Below are 26,947 nucleotides of genomic sequence, written 5' to 3'. Positions count from 1 at the left end.
ACTGTTAAGTATTGATACATAGTGCATTTATAAGACCTATGGAAAGATATAAGTAAATCTTACCATAAATATATGGCCTGATAAAATATAACTCTTCATTTGTTCACTAAATACAGTATTTTTATTATAATACTTTTTTTCATTGTGGCTTACACAGGTGCCTTATCAGCAGGAATGAACATAGTAAACACTGCATTGTAAGATAGATGTTATAAGCTAAGTAAAGAAATAGTCTGCTATAGGGTGCATTAACACCTATGTACTATACATACATGTTTAGCACATGTTAAAATGTGCATCTTATAAGCCATTTTTATAAGGGTGTCTGTCTCTGTACTCGATGTAGCAGGCAACATACTTACCACCACTAAGTCCTCCTCTCCCTTCCTGTCAGCATATCTGTTTTTTAGGAGGCCTAGCACCCAGTTATGCTGATGCTGTGCAGAGCCTGATGGGAAAGCTCAGCCACTAGTTTCCTATCAGGTCCACCCTCAACTTGTGATTCACAGTGAGTACTGGGTGGATTCTATAGCCAACAGCAGGCTGTCTATTGGCTATGAATCAACTCACTTCCATGTTGTCAATCACAAGTGGAATAGACCTGAAGGGCAACTAGCGTCTCTGAATTCTACGCTGTCTGTGTGATAGCTGCAGAGGCAGGGAAAGAGTGCAACTCCATGTAGACATGCCTGTCTTACTGTACCTCCGCAGGCGGTGCATGACTTGGTTTCATGTATCTGTATATTATAGGTACATTAATTTATCACCCTCACTAACATGTCCTGTATAGTCTTAGATACTCTTTATAACCTCCCCTGAATCCATTTAGGTATACATGCTTTTTGTATGCATATTGCTTATGGGCCCTCAATGCATACCCATGCATCGGAACAAACACATAATCCTTTTTCCAAAGCACTGACATCTAGGTATCTCCCAGTTATAAAGCGGCTGTGGCACAATGTTAAACAATAGGGTCGTTTGTGTGTTTTCCTGCATTAAAATCTGAGCTATCAAATGTTAGGATCCCTTGTTCTGTGTCCACACACATTCTGATATTTTTGTTCATTGCAGATCCAAAGAGACTTGCTAAAACTGTAAATTCAAACTATAAAAAGAAAAAAAAATCTGTTTAGCGCTTATGTGGCCCACTTTAAGATTCAGTTGTACATTTGTTGTGCTGTAAACTTGATGTTGTGTGATGCAACTCTGGCATGCTACAGGGTTAATGTCAGTTACACTTAGAGAGCAGACTGATATTTTGCTAACCTAACTGCCTGTTAAAAATTGTTTGCAGCAGATTTTCAGATCTGAGACAGAACAGTTCCAAAGGTGTTATGTATATGGACGTGTGTCATAACCACGACACAACTCTCACCTCCTTCTTGGCTCTGGGCCTAAAAAAACATTCATTCCAGCCTCTCCTGCACAGATCAATATATTCATATCTTTAGCAGCTTAGTATAAAAATTAACATTAAAGTATATTGTGTCACAGTGCAATTTAGTGCATCAACAGAGTTGAAATTGGAAAATATAGATTTGTGTATGAGTAAAAAATATTGTAAATGTTTTAGGCCTCTTGCACATGGTCATAATGTCAAGCATATGGATGTACAGTGTAAAATTCATCTGTTGTTGTGGCACCTCAAAGCCACAGCTGCAGAGTATTTTTGTCCATAGGAATATATAAAAAAATGATGTGCACAAATAACAGCTAATATCAAAGTGTACTTGCCCAGGCATATGGGTGTAGTTTTCAAAAAGTAAAATTTTACATTTTGAAAAATACACCCATACATCAGGTATAAATGCCAGTGCAGACAAATGGGCAAAAATATGCTGTGCTAAGTATGTCCATACACTAGGCATTACGCCATGTGCAAGGGGCGCGAACGTGTGTGAAAAGGAAAAATGTTTTTGTTTCAAAAAAAGTTAGGTAGTTGTTAAGGTCCTTGTCCGTTTTTTTTTCTGAGACACAGCAGTAAGTAAGAGGAGTTTGCACCAAAATAACATCCTCTCTTAAACAGTTGTTACCAGAACAGGGTTATCCATTGTAAGATTTAATATCACCTGCTGTACCTGCTACAACTAAATAATTGTGAATTTCCCATCATTTTTTGTACCAGTGACAATACTTCTGTCTGGCAGCACTAGGGTCATTGGTTTGAATCCCAACAATGACAATACATGCATTGAGTATGCATTTTCTCCCTGTACCTGTGTGGGTTTCCATTGGGTACTCTGGTTTCTTCCAACTATATAAAATATTAAGTAGGTGAATTGGCTCCTGTGTAAACTGGCCCTAGTATGTGTATGAATGTGACCTTAGACTGTAAGCTTCTTGGGGGCAGGGACTGATGTGAATGTACAATATATGTGTAAAGCACTGCATAAATTGTTGGCACTATATAAGTACCTGTAATAAATAAATAAATGATAAAAATAGTTACAAGAAACAAATAGTGAGGGTAAATCTCCAGACAGTCACAGACAGTTTGAAATCTTCTAAAGTTATACAAAATATAAAAAAGAGATTTTAGCTTTAAATACACTTTGCTGTCATCCCTCATTTTGAAAATACTAGTTGCCTGGCATTTATTGCCTTTAGTACCCTCTGACTTAAAACAAATTTTCAGATTGGGAATTCTGACATTGCAATGACTATGGTATCTGCATTCTTGTTGAGTGTTAGTACATGCAACTAGCATTTTCAGCATACAGTCTCCAGATTTCTCTCAGTCCAGGTTTCCTTTTATATGTATGCAGATTTTTTAATAATTGATCTGACCAACAGATTTCCTTTAGTCTAAACAAGTTTTTAGAGTCTCACAGATCTTATTAAAATTTGCCTATGATTTGGCACTGACACATATCTGTTATGGTCTATGGACAGCACCATGTTCTGTGGCATTAGTGTGGGTTGGTCTGAATGTATAAGACGACTATTGCTCAGAACTTGAATTTACTCCCTTGGGCTAGGTTCACACCTATGTGAATTGGAAGTGGGTTTCCACGCATCCAATTTGCATGACAGGAGATTGTGACCCGATCTCTATGGAGCCGGTTCACATATCTCAGTTGAGGGTCCGGAGCGGCTTGCACTGGAACGTTGTTTGCTCCATTTCAGGGCCGAATTCTGGCAAAAATTCAGCCCTGATTCATCCATAAAATGGAGAACAGGGACGCACTGGACCCCTGCTATGAGCAGCATCCATCGGAGGTGTGAACCCAGCCTCAAAAGGCACCTTACAAACTAGACAGCTGTATAAAACAATGGAGGGGATACTAAAATTGGTGCACAGAGAATCTGGAGCAGCTGTACATAGTAACTAAACAGCTTCTAGATGTTATTGTCAAAGTTTAATTGAACAGGCTGAAGTTAGAAGCTGATTGGTTGCTTTGCACAGCTAAGCTGCACCAGATTTTCTGTTCACCAGTTTTAGTAAATCTCCCTGATAGTGTCAGTTTAAACCTCATATGCATGTCATGGACATATTTTCATTCAAGCTTGTAAACGATAGGCAAAAAATTATCAGATTTAGCAAGCATTTTGCAAAGCATATAGTAAATGTCAAGCAGCTTTTCCATTAAAACACCCTTTGCGACAGTCTGGGAGTGCTGAATACAGAATTTAATGACAGTGCCGGTTAACATTTTAAAACATTTTTAAACCCAAGACAAAATGTAATATATTGCATCTTACCAGGCCTTAGATGTGGTGGCCACCTCTGTTTTCTTTTTATAGTCACCCCAGCAATACCACATATTTAGGTCTTGGTCCTTTCTACAAACCACACTGCGGTTTGAATTTTGAGTAGTATACCCTTGACCATGACCATGCCTATGATTGAATGTGATTGGTACTGATGTATGAACACCGGATCTTCCGGTCAATAAGCTTCTGCACCATATATGTGTGTATGGGTTACTGTATATAATGCATGTGTTTCCTCTTTTACACACCCTTAAAAGTATATTTACAAGCATTTTTTTTTTTTACAGATCTGTATGCATCTGCATGGTTTCAATGGAGACATTTAAACAAGTGTGTAAAAATGCCTCACATTCAGATCTGTAACACAAATCCAAAAATCTGTACCTGAGGACATACATACACACGTATGCTAGATGCAGGTACTGGGGAAAAAAAGATAGTTTTACTCAAGTATTTACTGATAATTACATGGGAAGTTTGCTGGAAAAAACATGTGTAATAAGATTGGTAAAATGTTTACACCCATTTATGTAGCCTTATATGCATAAAAAGGAGCAGCATCACATGATGAATTTGTTCTGTGTTCTCTCTTCCTATAAACACATTTACATGTGCACAATGTAACCAGTAGAGCTTTGTTTGGCTCATAATGTTGCTCTTCACCTTTTCCAGTCTGAATATTGTTGCATAGAAGATTACATAAGTCAAATATGAAGACAGAGTCAGGTTCTTATGCTAGTTTTATGTAAAAACAATTGAATCATTTTAGCAGGCTCTTGGTGATATCAGCACGCTTAGAACTGCTTGAATTTTGTAAAAAGTGTTTGACCATGTGTAGGAAGCCTTAGGCAGATAAGGTCTTATTTAAATTTGGCAGTCACAATTGAATGCTCTTAAATATGCTACAACATCCATTATAACAACACTTAGCACAATAAACTGTCAATCCCAAAAGAAAGAAAACATATCTAAAACATTGCCAAATGTTTTTTTTTTTTTTTACAAAGAAATGCCCAAAACATGCAAGGTAAGATCACCGGTGCATACATGTTTATACTTCTGTAAGAGGTAGAGGAGAGCTGACAAAAACCATCAGCACCAGCACAATCCTAATAAGAAGCAATAACTTCCAGCTGAACATAATTGTTGGCTAGCCAGAAAACCATTTGGCAGGCAGCAGGTCCAGTGCTTTGATGTTGCTCACAGACACCCGAACATTTGTCAGGTCCAATTTGGGAGACTATGCTCTCAGCTTTGTTTACTACTGTGTATGTGACATCAATACCAAAGACCCCAAGGTAAGGGAATTTATTTATTTTTGTAATTAATAGTTTGGGTCTCTGCTCTCAAAATACACAAACTTGATGTACATTAGTAAAAGTAAGGTGCTACTATAAAAAAATAACATGCATTCTCATGTGCCTCTAGCACAGGAGTAGGCAACCTCGGCCCTCCAGCTGTATTGAAACTATAAATCCCATCATGCCTCTGCCTCTAGGAGTCATACCTGTGATTGTTAGGGTCTTGCAATGTCTCATGGGACTTGTAGTTTCAAAACAGCTGGAGGACTGAGGTTGCCTACCCCTGCTCTAGCACCTTGTATTTTATACCTACAATGGTTTCCTTTTTTTTTCTCTCTCTCTCTCTCTCTCTCTCTCTCTCTCTGGAAAAAGACAGCTTAATAAAAAGCAGGACATTTGGATTTAAAAAAAAAAATGGTAATTATGAAGCCACTCTAATGCAAGAGGTTGAGGTGTTTGATGTCTAACATGTTGTTAACTACCTGAGTATGATCAACCTTATACTGGTGTATAAATTACTATGTCATATTTTTAATAACATTCTGTCATACTTTTAGACAAAGCTGTCAGAACAGAACAGCTTGCACTTGAATTGATTTTGGTCTAAAGGTAAATGTTCTTCTTTCCCATACAACACATGTAGTTACTCATTGTTCTTTCTGTGAAACTTATCTTTGGTTTGAGAAAAACACTGGCCTAAAAATCCAAGAGCACATTTAACCATCAACAGACATAAAATGAATACTGGTAATTAAAAGATACGATCTTCCTAAACCTTCCCATACTCTAACATACAAGAGATGAGCTATGAGCTATGACAGTCTGGCACAGCAGTACTGTGAGAAACATGTACAAATACATTAATATTTTACACTCAGGTCTTTCCATGGTTTAAATAAACAATGAGAGCAAAGACTACAACTAGGCATGTTCAGTAAACAGAAATACAACCCCGCTGCATAGGAATGTATATTTAGCCTATTTATTATTTAAAGCACATCGTCTACATATTCTTATCAATATGTCAACTGTAGTGTTTAAATTTTCCCTTTAGTCTAAATTGAACTGGTTGGATGGACTTATAAATAAACTATTGTAAGATATCATAAATTTGTCTTTTGTGGTTATAGCCAGTGTCTAGTCTATCAATAGTTGTGCTTAACTGTCTAAATATGACCAGATTTTGTTAAATGATTATGTTAACACACAGAGAAGGAAATAAAACACTTTTTGCATTAAACCTTTACATTGAACCATTTCACATTTGGCAAATAGGAAATAAATTGTGTTTTAATAACAGATTTGCTTTGTATGATTATTTTAAATGAGTCACACAAAATCATGGTTAAGAGCCAGAGTTACTCATCATTTTATAAAGATATACATTGTAGCTAGCCAAATGAATGCAGGTCTAATACAAGGGTAGTATAAAAGATTTGAGGTTATACATGTGGCCTTACAACACTATGATCCAGGGTTCATTTTCCATCAGGGGCACTTTCCTCCTGCAGTTTTTATGCTCTTTCTGTGCTTGTGTGGGTATCCTCTGGGTGTTTTCCCCCACAAAAATACTAGTAGGTTAATTAGCTTCCAAATTAGACTTTAGAAAGAGTTAGTTGAAGTCTGTTTATGTATCTGTATTATTGGTATTTCATGATGACAGAATCAGCAATCCAAATGCCACTGATACATCTGAATGTAGATCTGTTTGATCATGTAATCATTGAGTGCAAGCAACAGCAATCTGCAGGTATCTATTCAGATGAAGCAAATATATTTACAAATATCTGCATGACTTTTAGGTTGATTGGTGCACCCTAAATAGTAATGTGGAATTTATGTCTTTGGGGAGGGGGTGTGACTGATTTAAATGGTTCATTGTTTTTGCACCCAATCAGAATTCTCTTTTTCAGAGTAATATAAGAATCTGATTGGTTACTATTGGTAACCTTCCCTTAGGTTCATCATAGGTTGGTGATTCTCTAACAAATATTCCCATAATTGTTGAGATGTTGAGATGTCACATCTAAAATACAGGAATATTCATTTGTTGTCCGCTAACTGAAGTTGTCAAGGAAATCAACACATGATCAACACATGCAACCAAACAAAAATTGTACAAATTACAAAAAAATAGAAAAGTAAATCATATTTATTAACTATATATCAAACATCCTTAAAAAACAGTAAGTATTATGCCACTACCCCAGCCTGTGGCCCCTTAGAAGGCCATGTAAAAGCCACCATTCCAGAGGAACAGGCTCTCATATTGTTTGGCTGGTGGATGGCTATGCGTACAATTTCTATCTACATACAATGATCTGCAGCCAAGTTTTAATAGAATGACTTTCAGATACTGATTTTACTGTACAAATGTAGACACTAGTATAAATTCTATGAAATAATGTGCTGTCCTAATTGGGACTCCCCTGTCATGAACAAGGGGCAAGACCCAAGGAAAACTTGGATGTATGGGACTCCCTCTTGTAATCATGAACAGTATATATGGTTGTCATTTTTTTTTTCATTTGTTGATATGCTTGACAACCTCAGTTAGTGAACAAAGAATGGGTTTTCCTGGTTGCTACGGGTAAAGGACTTTGGCTGGGTTCACATTGGAGAACGCAGCGGCTCACAGCAAGAGTCTCCATTCACTATTTCAGGTCCGCTTTCAGCCCGAATTTTGAGCTGAATTCAAACCTGAAACAGACCAAAAGACACACAGGACCGCTGTGCAATTCACATCTGGAGCCGCAGCGGAGATGTGTGAACTGGCTCCATAGAGAGCCGGTCTCCTACTATGCAAATTGGATGCGGAGAAACCCGCATCCAATTCACAATAGTGTGACCCACCCTTTGTGTTTATGTCCCTATTTGAACTAATCTGATAAACATTGGCTGTGTTATATTATAAAGGAATACCAAAACATGTGGCATATATGAGAGAAAAATGTAAAAACATTTACATTAACAATACTTACATGTAACAGATAATTTTGGCACACTAATGTAAGAAGATAAAGTTTGAGCTTCATAAACATGTGGTATAAAAAATATTCCTATTTATGCTGGATCTTTCTTTCAGGAGCTAGCAGTAAAAATTGCTTTTCGCATGTAGCTGCACACATTTGTTTGCATTTATGTACAGGCATATGTCATTTAGAAGCTCATTCCATAATCTCATTCTGTTGACTAGAATATTAATCTATTTTGGTAACTGTAATGTATTTATGTGCATACACTCACGTTTACACACATTTTTGCGCTTATTAGGGAAAAGTATGCCAGTAAAATCCTCTCTAAATGCAGGGATGGGGTGTTTTATGAATCTGAATGCTACTCTAAAATATAAACCTAAATGCTGCAATGTTCACGGACACAATTGGATGGAATTACTTTAGGCAAACAGACTGTGCACTCTGCCATTGCAATTGCACCCATTTCCCCAGGGCTTAGTAAAGCTCTGCTGATTTCCAATCGATCATATGCAAGCAAAAATTCAGTTTTTTTTTTTAATTTCCTTGCACCCGATTCTTTACAAAGTGATACTTTACCATATTTAAATTTACTATGGAAAATTAGTGCAACTGCACTTGAAAAGTGCACAGTCTATTTGCCTTTAGTAAATCCACCCCATTGCCCAAAATATGGCTGCGTCCAAAGACATAAAAAAGGAAAAATGCCTCTAAAAGTGACCTTTCTTCTGCACATGTGCATGAAGCCTAATTATTTAGAATTGATGATACATTCCATATACAGTAGTTGGGTCTTACAGGATGTAACTTCTGAACGTTAGTGCTGTCCAGCATCACTGCTAATCTTTCTGAAAATACTGCACATTACCTAGCACACTTGATGAGATAATCTGCACGCCGACAATAGTTGAATTTCATGTAATTAGATGTACCAAATTAATTTATTAAAAACTGAAGTATACTCTACTTTTAAATACCATCACACTGGCAGCATTTGACAAGCTTCTTAAAAAAGAATAAAATGCTGTTCCTCTGCTGTGCTGGACTATTATAAGTAACCTTTCACAAATTTGATTAGTAATAAACACATCACTTTTGGAGACTACATTGATACATTAAACATGGAAAGCACTGGTACTTCAGGTCCTACATGCAGAGAACAATGGTTTAGCTATTTCAAGAAGACTACATGGACAGTTACGAAAATAAAGTCTATCCATCTGTCAAACATCTGCCACACACAGAGAGATTCAAACAAAATGTAGGAATGTTTATATAGATCCCAAGCATTATTTTCTCAAAAGAAACTCTATATTTGCTTCCTTTTTGGCTAGCACGGGAGAAAAAAAAATCTAAGCAAATTGCATATGCTTGTAATTGAAAACCCTTTGCCGAGAGACAATATATCTTTAGCATACCATCTCTTCTGATTTAAACAAAGTATGAACCACGTACATCCTTTATTACAAAATGCTTTCTGGATGACTGTTTAACACTTTCCATGTGATGACCAGCAGAAATCATATGCCCTTTATTACTGTCACAGAAATTTTCAAAATTAAATCAATAAAAACAAAAGGCCAGGGTATAGATTACATATACAGATGAAGGCAAATCATCTGCAGCTACATTCTTTTGTCTTGTATTGTATTGTAGCAGCTTACCTTTCAGTTACACATTAGGTTGACAGGTTTAAAGGGAAAACAAAAAATATAGATTTAGTAATAAATAAATAAAAAGGAAAACAAAGGTCCATGGTAACTTTTTTTGGGGGGGTGCTTGTTTGGAAGAAAATACATTTCCATCCAAATTTTGGCAGCAAATCAAGTCTTTCTCTAACATGTCCTTCTGTGTGTTCCAAACATAAGGATAACTTTCACATAATGTATATCATAGTATAGATAAATTCTCATTCATGCCTGAAAATATTTAAGTATGATTTTAGGTGCATTCCTCTTCAGTTTTAAGCTCATTTACTAAGACTGCCGTACGGTGGTAAAATCAGATGGTTAAGCCACAGTTTTAACACCAACCACCTTTTTAGCAATAGTTTCCCTGAATAAGGGCATTACAGTTGTTCAGGGCTGTACACATGCTGTGGCCATGGCAAAAATTAAACAACATGTAGCACTTACGAGGTTGCAGTGTGGTGGGTTAGAATTCTCAGGGTTAAAAAAGCTGTTGAGAAGATGATATATCTCTTTGGCATTCCTCTAAAAAGTAATCTACTACTGTATCTTTACCATTTGTGTTCATATTGTAAAGCCCTCTGCAAACTGTTGGCATTATATAACAACTTTCCTTGATGAGTTCTCTGTCTGGCTACCCTACTTTCTCTCTTCGGAAATTCCCACAATCCTTCTCGGTGATTTCAACATCCCTGCTAATACAAACACTCCTGCTACTTCTAAACTTCTTAGTCTAACCTCTTCATTTGACCTGAAGCAATGGGTACAGGTTTCTACTCACTCTGATGGCAACACCCTTGACCTTGTATTCTCCTACCTATGCACTCCATGCAACTTCTCAAACAATCCTTTTCTTCTCTCCGACCACCACCTTATTAGTTTCTCTCTCCCCCTGTCTTCCACCACCTTTCCCTCCAATCGCCTAACCATCACCCGTAGAAACTTTCGCAACTTCAACTCCTCTCTCCTTTATTCTGCTACTGACCACCTCTATGACAAAATCTCTCCCCTGTCCTGCCCCAACCAAGCCACGTCCATCTACAATAAATCTCTGTCCTCCACCCTGGACAAGCTCGCTCCCCTCACTACACGCAGAATCAGGCCTCGACCCCTACAACCCTGGCAAACAGATGACACTAAAATTCTCAAAAAACGTAGTCGCGCTCTTGAGCGTCTGTGGCACAAGACTAAGTCTCTCAAAGACTTCAACCAATACAAATCTACCCTCCAAAAATACTATTCTTCCCTCCACACTGCCAAGCAAGCCTATTTTACAATTCTTATTAACACCTTTTCATCCAATCCTCGTAAACTCTTCTCTACCTTCAACTCTCTACTTTGTCCTCCACCGCCTCCACCCACTGACTTACTCACTGCCCAGGAAATCGCTAATCACTTCAAAAACAAGATTGATACAATCCGTGATGAAATCTCCATTCTACAGGTATCTCCCCCAGCTAAGACCCAATGTCAACAGGTACAACTGACACTCCCCCTATTCAAACCTGCTACTACAGATGAAGTTGCTAAACTCCTTTCTATTGCCCACCTAACCACCTGTCCCCTGGAACCTATTCCCTCTCAAATGCTACGGTCGCCCTCTGACTCCATCCTACACTCTCTAACCCACATCTTCAATCTCTCTCTCACCTCTGGCATCTTCCCCGATGCTCTAAAACATGCACTGGTCACCCCCATACTCAAAAAGCCGTCCTTGGACCCTACCAATCTTAACAACCTATGCCCTATCTCCTTGCTCCCCTTTTCCTCTAAACTCCTTGAACGCCTGGTTTACAACCAACTGAATGACCACCTCATTAAAAACAACCTTCTTGATCCCCTTCAATCTGGATTTCGCCCTCAACACTCCACAGAAACTGCTCTTTTAAAACTCACAAATGACCTACTAACTGCAAAAACCAATGGACACTATTCTGTACTCCTACTTCTGGATCTTTCAGCTGCCTTTGACACGGTTGACCACCCCCTCCTCCTCAAAAAACTTTACTCCCTCGGTCTCCGTGACTGTGCTCTTCAGTGGCTCTCATCCTACCTATCCCAACGCACCTTCAGTGTCACTTACAATTCTACTTCCTCCATTCCTCTTCCCTTCTCTGTCCCCCAAGGTTCTGTTCTTGGACCTCTTTTATTTTCAATCTACACCTCTTCCCTGGGTCAGCTGATAGCCTCTCACGGCTTTCAATATCATTTCTATGCTGATGACACACAAATCTATCTCTCCACCCCTCAACTCACTCCATCAGTCTCCTCACGCATCAGTAATTTACTAACCGACATATCTGTATGGATGTCACACCACTTCCTCAAACTCAACTTGTCCAAAACCGAGCTTATAATATTTCCTCCCCCACGTGCCTCTTCCCCTGACTTCTCTGTCAAATAGCAATGGCAAAACCATCCACCCGTCCCCACATGTCAGGGTGCTAGGTGTTATCCTGGATTCTGAACTCTCCTTTCGGCCCCACATCCAATCACTTTCCAAAGCTTGCTGCCTCAACCTGCGCAACATCTCTAAACTACGTCCCTTTCTAACAAATGAAACCACAAAGCTCCTGATTCACTCCCTGGTTATCTCTCGCCTTGACTTCTGCAACTCACTCCTCATTGGCTTACCTTTAAACAGACTATACCCCCTTCAGTCCATCATGAATGCTGCTGCCAGACTCATCCACCTTACAAACCGCTCAGTGTCTGCTACCCCTCTCTGCCAATCCCTCCATTGACTACCACTCGCCCAACAAATTAAATTCAAAATACTAACAATAAGTTACAAAGCCATCCACAACTCTGCCCCCAGCTACATCACTAACCTAGTCTCAAAATACCAACCTAATCGCCATCTCTGTTCCTCCCAAGACCTCCTGCTCTCTAGCTCCCTCATCACCTCCTCCCATATCCACCTCCAGGACTTCTCCCAAGCCTCGCCCATCCTCTGGAATTCCCTACCCCAATCTGTCAGACTGTCTCCAAATTTATCCACTTTTAGGCGATCCCTGAAAACTTTCCTCTTCAGAGAAGCCTATCCTGTCTCCATCTAACAACTGCACTATTTTCTCCATTAGCTCATCCCCCACAGCTATTACCCTTATGTATAACTTGACCCTCCCTCCTAGATTGTAAGCTCTAACAAGCAGGGCCCTCTGATTCCTCCTGTATTGAATTGTATTGTACTTGTACTGTCTGCCCTAATGATGTAAAGCGCTGCGTAAACTGTCGGCGCTATATAAATCCTGTATAATAATAATAATATAATTCCTGCATAATAATATTGATATACTAGTGTAAAAGGAACACAGATTTTGGATGTGTTCAATTTTCTTTAGATCTCAATGTGTAGAACTGCAGTCTATGCTGTAACAGCAGAAGATCAGTGTTTTTCAGAATTTGCTCATATTCATGTATTGGCTGTCTTCTTCTTTTTTTCTAATATACCACTTGCTCATCTCTGTTCCACACTTGCCTTCCGTTATACCTCAGTGGCAAAGCCAATTCTTCCCTACTCTTTTAAGCAAATGATGCATTTTCCAATTCCTGCCCTACATGGCTCAATGTATTTACCACAATGACTAAAGGACAGAGGGATCTTATTTAGGGATGACATTCTATATCAGACACCAAATGACAGATGTATGGCCCACAGTAGGGCCAACAGTGTTTATGGAAAGATCTGTTTTTCACATGGGAAAGATTCACTTGAAGTGACTGTTTAATTTTGTGTTGAGTTGAACCAGAATTACTGCTGTGCATGTGATGTAGTGTTTCCGGGATATGCTGTTCTCTGGCTGCTGAATGCCCTACCACGTTCCAGAAGATAGAGATAGAGCATGTGGCTGTGTTTGGAGGGAGAAATGCTGCCTATTTCTAAGCAGAGAGAAAGAGTTTGCTACTTGTGAGTACCATGCACCTCATTCAGCTATATCGCCTTGTATAATGTATGGCCAGCCTTACACTGAGGTTATCCAGAGTGGTGATAGGCCTCTGGCTATTTTTCCAGTTTGCTTTGCCAACGCGTGGGATTACAGATACTTCCAACTGGAAGTGAGTGCTCAAACAGGAGATCCATGGTCCAGACACCAACCATTTACAGTATATACAAAATACACTGGTCAGTTTTATAGGAACAGTCCCTTAAGCCCCACACACACGGCAGAATTGGGAGACATTTGCCAGTTCAACAAAATGGCCAACATTCTGCCTGTGTGTATGTTGGACGTGCATGCTGGAAAACCAGCAGCCAACCAATTCCCAATCAGCGCTCTCAAACAATGGCAGAGAGCACTGATTGGAGTAGTATGGCGGGGGAGTATTCCCCCTGTCAGAAAACAACAACTTAGTGGGGGGAGATCACTGGACTAACCTCACATGGTTAGTACAGTGTCACCGACCGGAGCTGTCAGTTCTTTAAAAACTGTTAGTGTGTACCAGGCTTTAGTTAGGTACTATTAAGACTTATCTTTTTACTTGTTTATATTTACCTAAACATAAAGAGCCTGCTTACATATATTGTATAACTGTGGACTGTAATCCCTGAAACTACTGACCAAAACTCACTCTTACTGTAGTTTAGTATAGCAGTGACTTATTCCATAGTGCATTGCTGTTTGTTGTTGTATTTAACTGTTCTTTTTTTCTGCAGGGCAGTTTTGTCCAATAAATTTGATTAAACAAAAACAAAGTTACAGCAGGTTACCCTCTTGAAGGACAGAAGGACCCAAAATAACCAGTGGCTCCTGTGGGGCAGTGCTACAGTACTGAATACAGATGCTAAATCTGTATTATTCCAATGAAAAAGCAGCATAAAACCATAAGTGACATTTTTGTTTCACTGTATGGTAACCACATAAGGTTCATATAGCCAATCTGCAAATTGGCGGACATTGCATGTGCAGTCTGAAGTCAGTGTTAGCACATACTGATTAGTGAATCTTTTCCAGGAAATGTTTTATCATACTGAAAGATCAACGCTGAAGATGAAATGGAGCAAACCCTAGTTAATCTAAAATGTTATCATTAAATCGCCAGCCAAGAAACATAAACATTGGGTCATCCAAATGGCAACATTTTGTTTCACAGACAAATGGATTGAAATGTGGAATTTTCAACAATATATGTTTTAGGTTAGGATGAATACAGAATGACTGTTAAAGGTTCATATTGTTCACATAAACAAGCAGCAGATGTTGCGTTTTGAAAACAAAGGCTTTTTCCTGGGCTATGTAAGGATTAATGCCACTTCTTTTCGTTTTTTTCTTCCTATGGTCATATACCTTTTAAATCTATAAGGGAAACTACACTATTTTAAATAAGGCATGCTGGATCATGAAACAATAATCACATAACGCTATTAGATGCATATCCATGAACTTTTTCTTCAAATCCTGAAGCTAGATGTGTAGATTGCATTATACACACAGAAAAAACACTAGTGTATAGTTTCTCTGCCAGCTCTCTCTACTCAAGTGAGACAGGTTAAAGTATAGCTTACAATTAAATAGAAAAATATGTATTCATGTACCATTGGGCTTATTTAAATGAAACCTTTCCTGAGACATACAAGGAGGCTGCAATCACCAATGTTGCAATGTTTTATTCTGCAAATACCGGTTGTTTTATTTGTATTTCATTTAGCTGTTATTATTACATATTCCTGGATGTAATAAGCAAAATTGTATAATACGTAATTATACACTGTCTTTCTAACAGATAAGCATTATTTGAACAAAATTTTTATATCATGTTAGATAAATTAATGTGAGTTAAAACTGAAGAGCAATTTTGTCAGCATTTAAATTTTTTTTTTTTACTTTAACGATTTAATGCAAGTACAAATTTCGTTTTGTTGTGGTTTTTTTTTTTTTTTTAGATTAGTATGTATACTGCTTCTGATGACCCCGATGATGTTTTTTTATAATGATATGCATTGGGTGAAGCTAGGATCACGAGACATCGCCGCCCACCGAGGTCGGCCATTTTGTTGATTGGAAATATCTCTGTTTTATATTGATTCACATGCAGGTTTTTTCATCTGTATGGTGAGTGTGTATTTTGGAAAATGTATTAATAAACCCCCACTTTTTGAACATACTGCACCATGAGATGTATATCTGCTTTGTTGACATTATATACAGTGGGGGCGTGGCTTGGCGCGCGGCAGAGATGGACGCTTAGTACAGGAGCTCCGGTGGAACAGCAGCCTGAGCCCGTCTCTTAGCGCCGACAGCACTTCATAATGAGCAGGAGGAATCTGGGAACACCCCGCACCAGATCCCGCCGTTCAGCGGATACATATAAAGGAAGGAACATATCGGATTTACTTAGAAATCTCCCGGCGGAGCGGATCAGCAAGTCGGGATCCAAGATGGCGACGCCGCAAGTGGAGGACGATTTCAGCGAGGACTCTCAATCCACCGCGGATGACACTGGTAGGAACACTCCTCACCCCGATCTACCGCTCACCTACCCTGGCATGTCAGGCTTTGCAGCCGACATTAAAGCCACTTTCTCTGCTGCCATCACAGATTGAAATCAATAAGCATTTAGAAGATTTGGATAACAGGGGAAGGAGGAACAATATAAGGGTGAGGGGGATCCCCGAATCGGTGGAAGCTGATCAAATACTCCCAGCCCTGCAAAGAGTCTTTAACAGCCTACTAGACAGACCTGAAGACACGGCCATAGAATTTGTGAGAGCCCACAGAGCACTCAGAGCGAGAGGCCCTGATACTATGCCACCCCGGGATATCATTTGCTGTTTGCAAAACTTTTCCCTAAAAGAGGACATCATGCGCAGAGCACGCAGAAACGACCAAATCATCTTTAATGGCGAGACTATTATGCTCTTCCATGACCTCTCCCAGATAACTCTAAAAAATCGCAGAGCCCTGCGACCACTCCTTGACAAACTCAGAGAAAAGGACATTCGTTACACGTGGCGCTTCCCATTTGCACTTCTGGTGAACCACAATGGCAGACAACATACACTAAGATCACCTGAAGATCTACCAGATTTCTATCAAGCACTTCAATTAGAACTCATAGAATTACCAGAATGGTATCAGGAGTTCCTATTACCTCCTCTGGAGAACACACAATCGAGATCACCACTTACTTCGCCAGACAAGCGGCATTCAAAGAAAATGAAATCTTCACGCCCTGGTGGTTCTCAAGCCGGAACTCCAAACAATAGACCACACTCTTCCAGAGGACTGGAGGATGTCTGAGGATCCCTCTTCATTGACGAATTTCAGATGAACATTAGGGTCGTTCGGATGGAAAAGACGCACCACCTACGCTGAACCCAATTAATCTATGGATCTGTCTCATAGACTTACTCAATGAGGATCAAGAAAAGTCATCATGGAGCGGTCACCACAAAGACTTCCAAAATAGATACTGGCTATGCTCCTTATGAGGGAAGAATCAAAGAACTCTACAGTTATAGAGATGTTAACAGAAAGGGGTAATTCTAAGTAATTAAGGTTAGATAAATTGATAAACCCATATAAAGGGTTAATATTGAAACTAAAACTGAAGCGGGGGCAATAATAACAGCAACGCTACGGAAATCCTTCCCTTGCTCGTTTGAGCGTGGAGATGGCGGGAGACAAACTCCATTTAAAGGAGACCCCGTGACCTTCACGTAACAGGGGGTCATTTCCCACAAATCGCGGTTATTATTTTTTTTTTCAGTTCAGGTTTAACTCTATATAAGTAGGGTCCAGAGTTTCCTTTTTTCAAGTATTTTAGGCGCTAAGCTGACTAACACAACTACAGTTTTACTTACACAGGCTGCTACCGGTTTCAGCTCTAATAACTAGTGTTGTTTTATTAACATATTTAAATTTGTATTTCTAATAATCCGAACAGTCATCCACTGCTCCCAACAAGTGCTCTCTAGCGGGAGGGACTTCTCCTACTGAGTAGCACTAATTTAAATTACTTCCTTGGACCAATTTGGTAACCAGGGAGAAAACAGTATATCTTACTCCTTTTTCTAACTCTCTCTCACTCTCACCCTTTCTTTCTAAACATATCTCACCTCCCTTTTCTCTTTTCTTTCTTTTTCTCTTTTTCTTTTACTATTATTTCTTATCTATTTTTCTTCCTCCCTAGGAACTGAAAGTGTATTGATTAATCACAATTTATAGCTAAAATACTAACGGTCATCAAGCTTTGTTTCCAGATCTTGTGCTGACAGCTCTCTTTGAATCCACAAAATGGCGTACTCATCCTTGGGGACATTCTCCCACAGTGATTTCTCATAATACGAATGGTCTAAACATTCCTGAAAAACGCACCGCTCTACTAAAAGAACTCAAAAAAGGTAGGCCCAAATTTGTATTTTTACAAGAGACTCACTTCCAGACTGACAAGGTCCCCAAACTGACTGACTCCTTTTTCACACAAACCTACCATGCAACTAATAGTATGGCTAAATCCAGGGGAGTGTCTGTACTTATTAGTAGAGATGCTTACTTTGAAGTCACAGATAAAATAGTGGATCCGGAGGGCAGGTTCCTATTTCTGAAGGGAAATTGTTCTGGCATTCCCATGACTCTAGCCAATGTCTATTTCCCCAACACAGCGCATGCAACATTTTGTAAACGCATCTATGACAAACTCCGAGATTTCAGCACAGGCTGCCTTATTCTAGGAGGAGACTTCAATGTACCATTAAACCCGCTAACTGATACATCTACCGGCAAAACTTATATCACTTACAAAATTCTTAAAAAGATTAAAACACTACTCAACTCCCTACAATTGGTAGACTCCTGGAGATTTGTACATCCTAATGACAAAGATTATACCTTCTATTCAAACCCACACAACAGATACTCCAGAATAGACTATATTTTTACTACACAAAAAGACCTTGATAGGATCACGGAAGCAAAAATAGGGATACAAGCTTTATCAGATCACGCCCCTACATCACTAACTTTAAATTTATCTGATTCTCCCTCAAAATCCAACCAATGGAGACTGAACTCAGCTTTATTGACAGACCCAACTTGGCTACCGCAAATTGCTAAGGCATTGAAAGAGTACTTTGCACACAACACCACACCTGAAGTAAACCCCTTGACAATTTGGGAGGCCCATAAATGTACAATCAGAGGTGACCTCATTCGAGCCGGCTCCCAACGTAAAAAAGAAAGAGATAAACAAATTAAACAATTGACAGGTAAAATTTGTAGCCTGGAAACTTTACATAAACAATCACTAACAGAACAATCAGCAACAGAGCTGTTAGAAACCAGGAAGGCACTACAACAGATTTATGACACTAGGTCTAAAAGATTTTTATTCTTCAGGAAAAAAATCTATTACGAACATGGTAACAAAACAGGCAAATTCTTAGCGAGAGCCCTGAAAGCCACTAGAACACAACACAACATCTCCGGCATTAGAACAAAAGAGGGAAAAATGGACATTACCACCAAACAAATCGCACGCAACTTTCACGAATATTACATGGCCCTTTATAATCTACCTGTTTCACAAAAACCCAACGAGACGCAGGGAACAAGACAACAAAGCATTCAAAATTATCTTAAAGATTCCAAACTACCCACCCTGACAGCAGAAGACATAACCTTACTAGAAAAACCCATTGAAGCTATAGAACTACAACAAACAATTAAAGACCTTAAACCAGGGAAAAGCCCAGGCCCAGATGGCTTCACGGCCATATATTATAAAACGTTTCAGACCACTCTGCTTGGGCCGCTGCTGAGAGCACTGAACTATATGTCACAACCCAGGGAGATCTCACCAAACTTTCTAGCAGCACACATCACAATTCTTCCCAAGCCACATAAAGATCCAGCGGAATGTACCAGCTACAGACCAATTTCACTTTTGAATTTAGACGTGAAACTGATGTCAAAAATCATAGCCAATAGGCTGAAACCTCTGCTACACAACCTGATAGGTGCCGAGCAAGCAGGGTTCATGCCTGGCAGAGAAACCAGAGACAATGTCATTAAAACGCTCAACTTGATTCATGCAACCAGGAAAGAGAACATCGAGGGCCTTCTCCTATCGACCGATGTGGAGAAGACCTTCGATCGAGTGGCCTGGGACTTCATGCTGGAGACTTGCAGGTATATTGGCTTGGGAAGTCACATGATGACGTGGATCTCCTCTCTCTATTACAATCCCACGGCTCAACTTAAAATAAATGGTTCGCTTTCAGAAACAGTCAAAATTAAAAATGGTACGAGACAGGGATGTCCCCTCTCACCAATTGTATTTATTCTAACACTGGAACCATTCATTAGACGGATTGTAGCAGAGAAAGCAATAAGCGGTTTTAAAATAGCCGGGAAAGAGTTCAAGGTAGCGGCTTACGCGGATGACCTGTTATTTTTTGTATCTAACCCCCATATTTCTCTCCCTACTCTATTAAAAGAATTCTCTTTATTTGGTCGTCTCTCCAACCTAAAAATTAACTATTCCAAATCCGAAGCAATGAACATTAACATACCCATGAATAAAATAGAAGCTATCAAATCCAACTGCCCCTTCAAATGGGAAAATTCAGCACTTAAATACTTAGGAGTGTGGCTGACTCCCCAGATTTCCCAAATCTATGAACGCAATTTTACCCCACTATTAAAGTCAATCTGCTCGGATCTCCAAACGTGGCACGCGAAAGGTTTTTCGTGGTTTGGACGCATTGCTATATGCAAAATGACTATACTACCTAGGGTCCTGTACTTATTTAGAAACCTGCCAATTAAGGTACCCCAAAGTTTCTTTAAAGCCTTAAACACAACCCAAATGAAATTTATCTGGGCTCACAAAAAACCCAGAATTCGCTGCACAGTACTCACACAACCGAAGGAGAAGGGAGGGATGGGAATACCAGACTTCCGAATGTATTACTGGGCTGCACACATCACAAGGATAGTGGACTGGCATTGCCATCACAAAATAAAAGATTGGGTAGAACTGGAAGAGGTAGTGAGTCAAACCCCAATTAGGTTCTCGCCATGGATATCATGGATCAACCTTCCGGCAGCTATGAAATCTCACCCTCTCATAGGCACCACGCTGACAATTTTTCATAAACTAACTAACTTCACAAATTTCTCTTCTCACTTAAGCCCACTCACACCACTACAAGACAACCCTGACTTTATACCAGGCATTAAAAACCACTTCCTTTGGTCTACAAGTACTAACAGAACATTACTAGCCATGGATTGCTTTCCCAACCAAGACTTTAGAGACTTTACTGATCTAAAAACGATGAACAACATCCCAGACCTACCTTTATGGACCTACTTTCAATGCCGAAGCTACCTGAATCAAACAGGGAAAAAAACTAACTTTAATAGACCAATGACAGACATAGAAGAGGCCTGCAAGAAAGGAGAACCGATTCACAAAACGACTTCTCTAGCCTACAAATGGATACAAAATGGTGCAGGTACGATAGACCATGGATTCAAGGAGAGCTGGTCGGAAGCATTAGAGATTTAGAGATGATTTGGTCGTTTCTGCGTGCTCTGCGCATGATCTACCAGATTTCTGTCAAGCACTTCAATTAGAACTCATAGAATTACCAGAATGGTATCAGGAGTTCCTATTACCTCCTCTGGAGAACACACAATCGAGATCACCACTTACTTCGCCAGACAAGCGGCATTCAAAGAAAATGAAATCTTCACGCCCTGGTGGTTCTCAAGCCGGAACTCCAAACAATAGACCACACTCTTCCAGAGGACTGGAGGATGTCTGAGGATCCCTCTTCATTGACGAATTTCAGATGAACATTAGGGTCGTTCGGATGGAAAAGACGCACCACCTACGCTGAACCCAATTAATCTATGGATCTGTCTCATAGACTTACTCAATGAGGATCAAGACAAGTCATCATGGAGCAGTCACCACAAAGACTTCCAAAATAGATACTGGCTATGCTCCTTATGAGGGAAGGATCAAAGAACTCTACAGTTATAGAGATGTTAACAGAAAGGGGTAATTCTAAGTAATTAAGGTTAGATAAATTGATAAACCCATATAAAGGGTTAATATTGAAACTAAAACTGAAGCGGGGGCAATAATAACAGCAACGCTACGGAAATCCTTCCCTTGCTCGTTTGAGCGTGGAGATGGCGGGAGACAAACTCCATTTAAAGGAGACCCCGCGACCTTCACGTAACAGGGGGTCATTTCCCACAAATCGCGGTTATTATTTTTTTTTTTCAGTTCAGGTTTAACTCTATATAAGTAGGGTCCAGAGTTTCCTTTTTTCAAGTATTTTAGGCGCTAAGCTGACTAACACAACTACAGTTTTACTTACACAGGCTGCTACCGGTTTCAGCTCTAATAACTAGTGTTGTTTTATTAACATATTTAAATTTGTATTTCTAATAATCCGGACAGTCATCCACTGCTCCCAACAAGTGCTCTCTAGCGGGAGGGACTTCTCCTACTGAGTAGCACTAATTTAAATTACTTCCTTGGACCAATTTGGTAACCAGGGAGAAAACAGTATATCTTACTCCTTTTTCTAACTCTCTCTCACTCTCACCCTTTCTTTCTAAACATATCTCACCTCCCTTTTCTCTTTTCTTTCTTTTTCTCTTTTTCTTTTACTATTATTTCTTATCTATTTTTCTTCCTCCCTAGGAACTGAAAGTGTATTGATTAATCACAATTTATAGCTAAAATACTAACGGTCATCAAGCTTTGTTTCCAGATCTTGTGCTGACAGCTCTCTTTGAATCCACAAAATGGCGTACTCATCCTTGGGGACATTCTCCCACAGTGATTTCTCATAATACGAATGGTCTAAACATTCCTGAAAAACGCACCGCTCTACTAAAAGAACTCAAAAAAGGTAGGCCCAAATTTGTATTTTTACAAGAGACTCACTTCCAGACTGACAAGGTCCCCAAACTGACTGACTCCTTTTTCACACAAACCTACCATGCAACTAATAGTATGGCTAAATCCAGGGGAGTGTCTGTACTTATTAGTAGAGACGCTTCCTTTGAAGTCACAGATAAAATAGTGGATCCGGAGGGCAGGTTCCTATTTCTGAAGGGAAATTGTTCTGGCATTCCCATGACTCTAGCCAATGTCTATTTCCCCAACACAGCGCATGCAACATTTTGTAAACGCATCCATGACAAACTCCGAGATTTCAGCACAGGCTGCCTTATTCTAGGAGGAGACTTCAATGTACCATTAAACCCGCTAACTGATACATCTACCGGCAAAACTTATATCACTTACAAAATTCTTAAAAAGATTAAAACACTACTCAACTCCCTACAATTGGTCGACTCCTGGAGATTTGTACATCCTAATGACAAAGATTATACCTTCTATTCAAACCCACACAACAGATACTCCAGAATAGACTATATTTTTACTACACAAAAAGACCTTGATAGGATCACGGAAGCAAAAATAGGGATACAAGCTTTATCAGATCATGCCCCTACATCACTAACTTTAAATTTATCTGATTCTCCCTCAAAATCCAACCAATGGAGACTGAACTCAGCTTTATTGACAGACCCAACTTGGCTACCGCAAATTGCTAAGGCACTGAAAGAGTACTTTGCACACAACACCACACCTGAAGTAAACCCCTTGACAATTTGGGAGGCCCATAAATGTACAATCAGAGGTGACCTCATTCGAGCCGGCTCCCAACGTAAAAAAGAAAGAGATAAACAAATTAAACAATTGACAGGTAAAATTTGTAGCCTGGAAACTTTACATAAACAATCACTAACAGAACAATCAGCAACAGAGCTGTTAGAAACCAGGAAGGCACTACAACAGATTTATGACACTAGGTCTAAAAGATTTTTATTCTTCTGGAAAAAAATCTATTACGAACATGGTAACAAAACAGGCAAATTCTTAGCGAGAGCCCTGAAACCCACTAGAACACAACACAACATCTCCGGCATTAGAACAAAAGAGGGAAAAATGGACATTACCACCAAACAAATCGCACGCAACTTTCACGAATATTACATGGCCCTTTATAATCTACCTGTTTCACAAAAACCCAACGAGACGCAGGGAACAAGACAACAAAGCATTCAAAATTATCTTAAAGATTCCAAACTACCCACCCTGACAGCAGAAGACATAACCTTACTAGAAAAACCCATTGAAGCTATAGAACTACAACAAACAATTAAAGACCTTAAACCAGGGAAAAGCCCAGGCCCAGATGGCTTCACGGCCATATATTATAAAACGTTTCAGACCACTCTGCTTGGGCCGCTGCTGAGAGCACTGAACTATATGTCACAACCCAGGGAGATCTCACCAAACTTTCTAGCAGCACACATCACAATTCTTCCCAAGCCACATAAAGATCCAGCGGAATGTACCAGCTACAGACCAATTTCACTTTTGAATTTAGACGTGAAACTGATGTCAAAAATCATAGCCAATAGGCTGAAACCTCTGCTACACAACCTGATAGGTGCCGAGCAAGCAGGGTTCATGCCTGGCAGAGAAACCAGAGACAATGTCATTAAAACGCTCAACTTGATTCATGCAACCAGGAAAGAGAACATCGAGGGCCTTCTCCTATCGACCGATGCGGAGAAGGCCTTCGATCGAGTGGCCTGGGACTTCATGCTGGAGACTTGCAGGTATATTGGCTTGGGAAGTCACATGATGACGTGGATCTCCTCTCTCTATTACAATCCCACGGCTCAACTTAAAATAAATGGTTCGCTTTCAGAAACAGTCAAAATTAAAAATGGTACGAGACAGGGATGTCCCCTCTCACCAATTGTATTTATTCTAACACTGGAACCATTCATTAGACGGATTGTAGCAGAGAAAGCAATAAGCGGTTTTAAAATAGCCGGGAAAGAGTTCAAGGTAGCGGCTTACGCGGATGACCTGTTATTTTTTGTATCTAACCCCCATATTTCTCTCCCTACTCTATTAAAAGAATTCTCTTTATTTGATCGTCTCTCCAACCTAAAAATTAACTATTCCAAATCCGAAGCAATGAACATTAACATACCCATGAATAAAATAGAAGCTATCAAATCCAACTGCCCCTTCAAATGGGAAAATTCAGCACTTAAATACTTAGGAGTGTGGCTGACTCCCCAGATTTCCCAAATCTATGAACGCAATTTTACCCCACTATTAAAGTCAATCTGCTCGGATCTCCAAACGTGGCACGCGAAAGGTTTTTCGTGGTTTGGACGCATTGCTATATGCAAAATGACTATACTACCTAGGGTCCTGTACTTATTTAGAAACCTGCCAATTAAGGTACCCCAAAGTTTCTTTAAAGCCTTAAACACAACCCAAATGAAATTTATCTGGGCTCACAAAAAACCCAGAATTCGCTGCACAGTACTCACACAACCTAAGGAGAAGGGAGGGATGGGAATACCAGACTTCCGAATGTATTACTGGGCTGCACACATCACAAGGATAGTGGACTGGCATTGCCATCACAAAATAAAAGATTGGGTAGAACTGGAAGAGATAGTGAGTCAAACCCCAATTAGGTTCTCGCCATGAATATCATGGATCAACCTTCCGGCAGCTATGAAATCTCACCCTCTCATAGGCACCACGCTGACAATTTTTCATAAACTAACTAACTTCACAAATTTCTCTTCTCACTTAAGCCCACTCACACCACTACAAGACAACCCTGACTTTATACCAGGCATTAAAAACCACTTCCTTTGGTCTACAAGTACTAACAGAACATTACTAGCCATGGATTGCTTTCCCAACCAAGACTTTAGAGACTTTACTGATCTAAAAACGATGAACAACATCCCAGACCTACCTTTATGGACCTACTTTCAATGCCGAAGCTACCTGAATCAAACAGGGAAAAAAACTAACTTTAATAGACCAATGACAGACATAGAAGAGGCCTGCAAGAAAGGAGAACCGATTCACAAAACGACTTCTCTAGCCTACAAATGGATACAAAATGGTGCAGGTACGATAGACCATGGATTCAAGGAGAGCTGGTCGGAAGCATTAGAGATTTCATTGTCAGAAGAACAATGGAGAAAGGCATGCATTTTTGCCCATAAATGCTCACTGAGTATAAGCACTCAGGAAACAGCATACAAGTTGCTTACCCAGTGGTATGCCACGCCGGCAAAACTGCACTCTTGGTTGCCAGATTACCCCGACACATGTTGGCGCTGCCATAATGGAAAAGGAACGCTGCTACATATTTGGTGGCAATGTCCTGTGCTAGAACCTTATTGGTCAGAAGTTAAGGAGATCATTCTCCACATCACTGAGACATCATTAAAACTAGACGCAGCGGGGTGCCTCCTCCATGTCACTGAACACTCACTTTCTAAGCACTTACTGAACGCTGCAAAAGCTCTGATTCCAATCCACTGGAAATCTACAAAAATACCAACTATTAAAGATTGGCTCAGTAAGATTTCAGAGATATGTGAGATGGAGGAGACCATAGCCCAGGCAGGAGAAAATGTTGAGCGCTTCCATAAAACATGGAACCCTTGGATAATCTTTAGATACTCTCAGAAATACTCAAACCTAATGAACCCAGATTAGGGAGCCTAAACTTCAAACAAGGAGCAAACACAGACCATTCACTTCTTCAACAAATACTAATCGTTACTGCTTACTTTATAGGATTGTTTGCTATAAATGAACCAAATGTAGAAAGAGAATATTCGGTATAAGATTTGGGGTTCTTTTACTCATCGGATTAGGTTTATGCCATGGATTGCTTTTTGCTCTTTCCATTTCCTTACTACTTTCTATTCTTAACAACTGAATAACATTTGACAAAAATTAGAGACACTATTAAAAATGCACTTAATTAGGGATGCAAGTCTCTAAATTGGGAAACAATTGAATGATACAAGCTGTCTGAGTTAATGTTGACTCTTATGCCGCGTACACACGGTCGGACTTTCCGGCATACTTGGTCCGGCGGACCAGAGTGTGCCGGACAATCCGCCCGTGTGTGGGCGGCGGCGGACTTTTCCGGCGGACTTCTTCCCAAAAGCCCGCCGGACCTAGATTTTAAACATGTTTGAAATCTTTCCGTCGGACTCAGTTTCGGGCGGAAAGTCCGCTCGTGTGTGTGCTGGTCCGACGGAAAGCCCGCTTGTGTGTAGGCTGGTCCGACAGACCAAATACGACACGAGGGGATGGTATTGCATCTCGCGCTCGCTGCAATAGGAAAAACAAATCTTCCTATTGCGGCGAGCGCGGGGCATAC

General features: G+C 39.9%; 1 protein-coding gene across 1 annotated transcript in view; it reads right to left on the bottom strand.

The window, feature by feature from the left end:
- The window catches only part of SEMA3A (semaphorin 3A), a 388,300-nt gene that overhangs the window by 205,699 nt on the left and 155,654 nt on the right, over nt 1-26,947 (bottom strand). The gene's annotated exons all lie outside the window — the stretch shown is intronic.

The sequence above is a fragment of the Aquarana catesbeiana genome, linkage group LG03, assembly GCF_042186555.1.
Source record: "Aquarana catesbeiana isolate 2022-GZ linkage group LG03, ASM4218655v1, whole genome shotgun sequence".
Taxonomy (NCBI): Eukaryota; Metazoa; Chordata; class Amphibia; order Anura; family Ranidae; genus Aquarana; species Aquarana catesbeiana.
The sequence above is the reverse complement of the archived record's forward strand: the minus strand, read 5'-3'. Positions and strand labels throughout refer to the sequence as shown.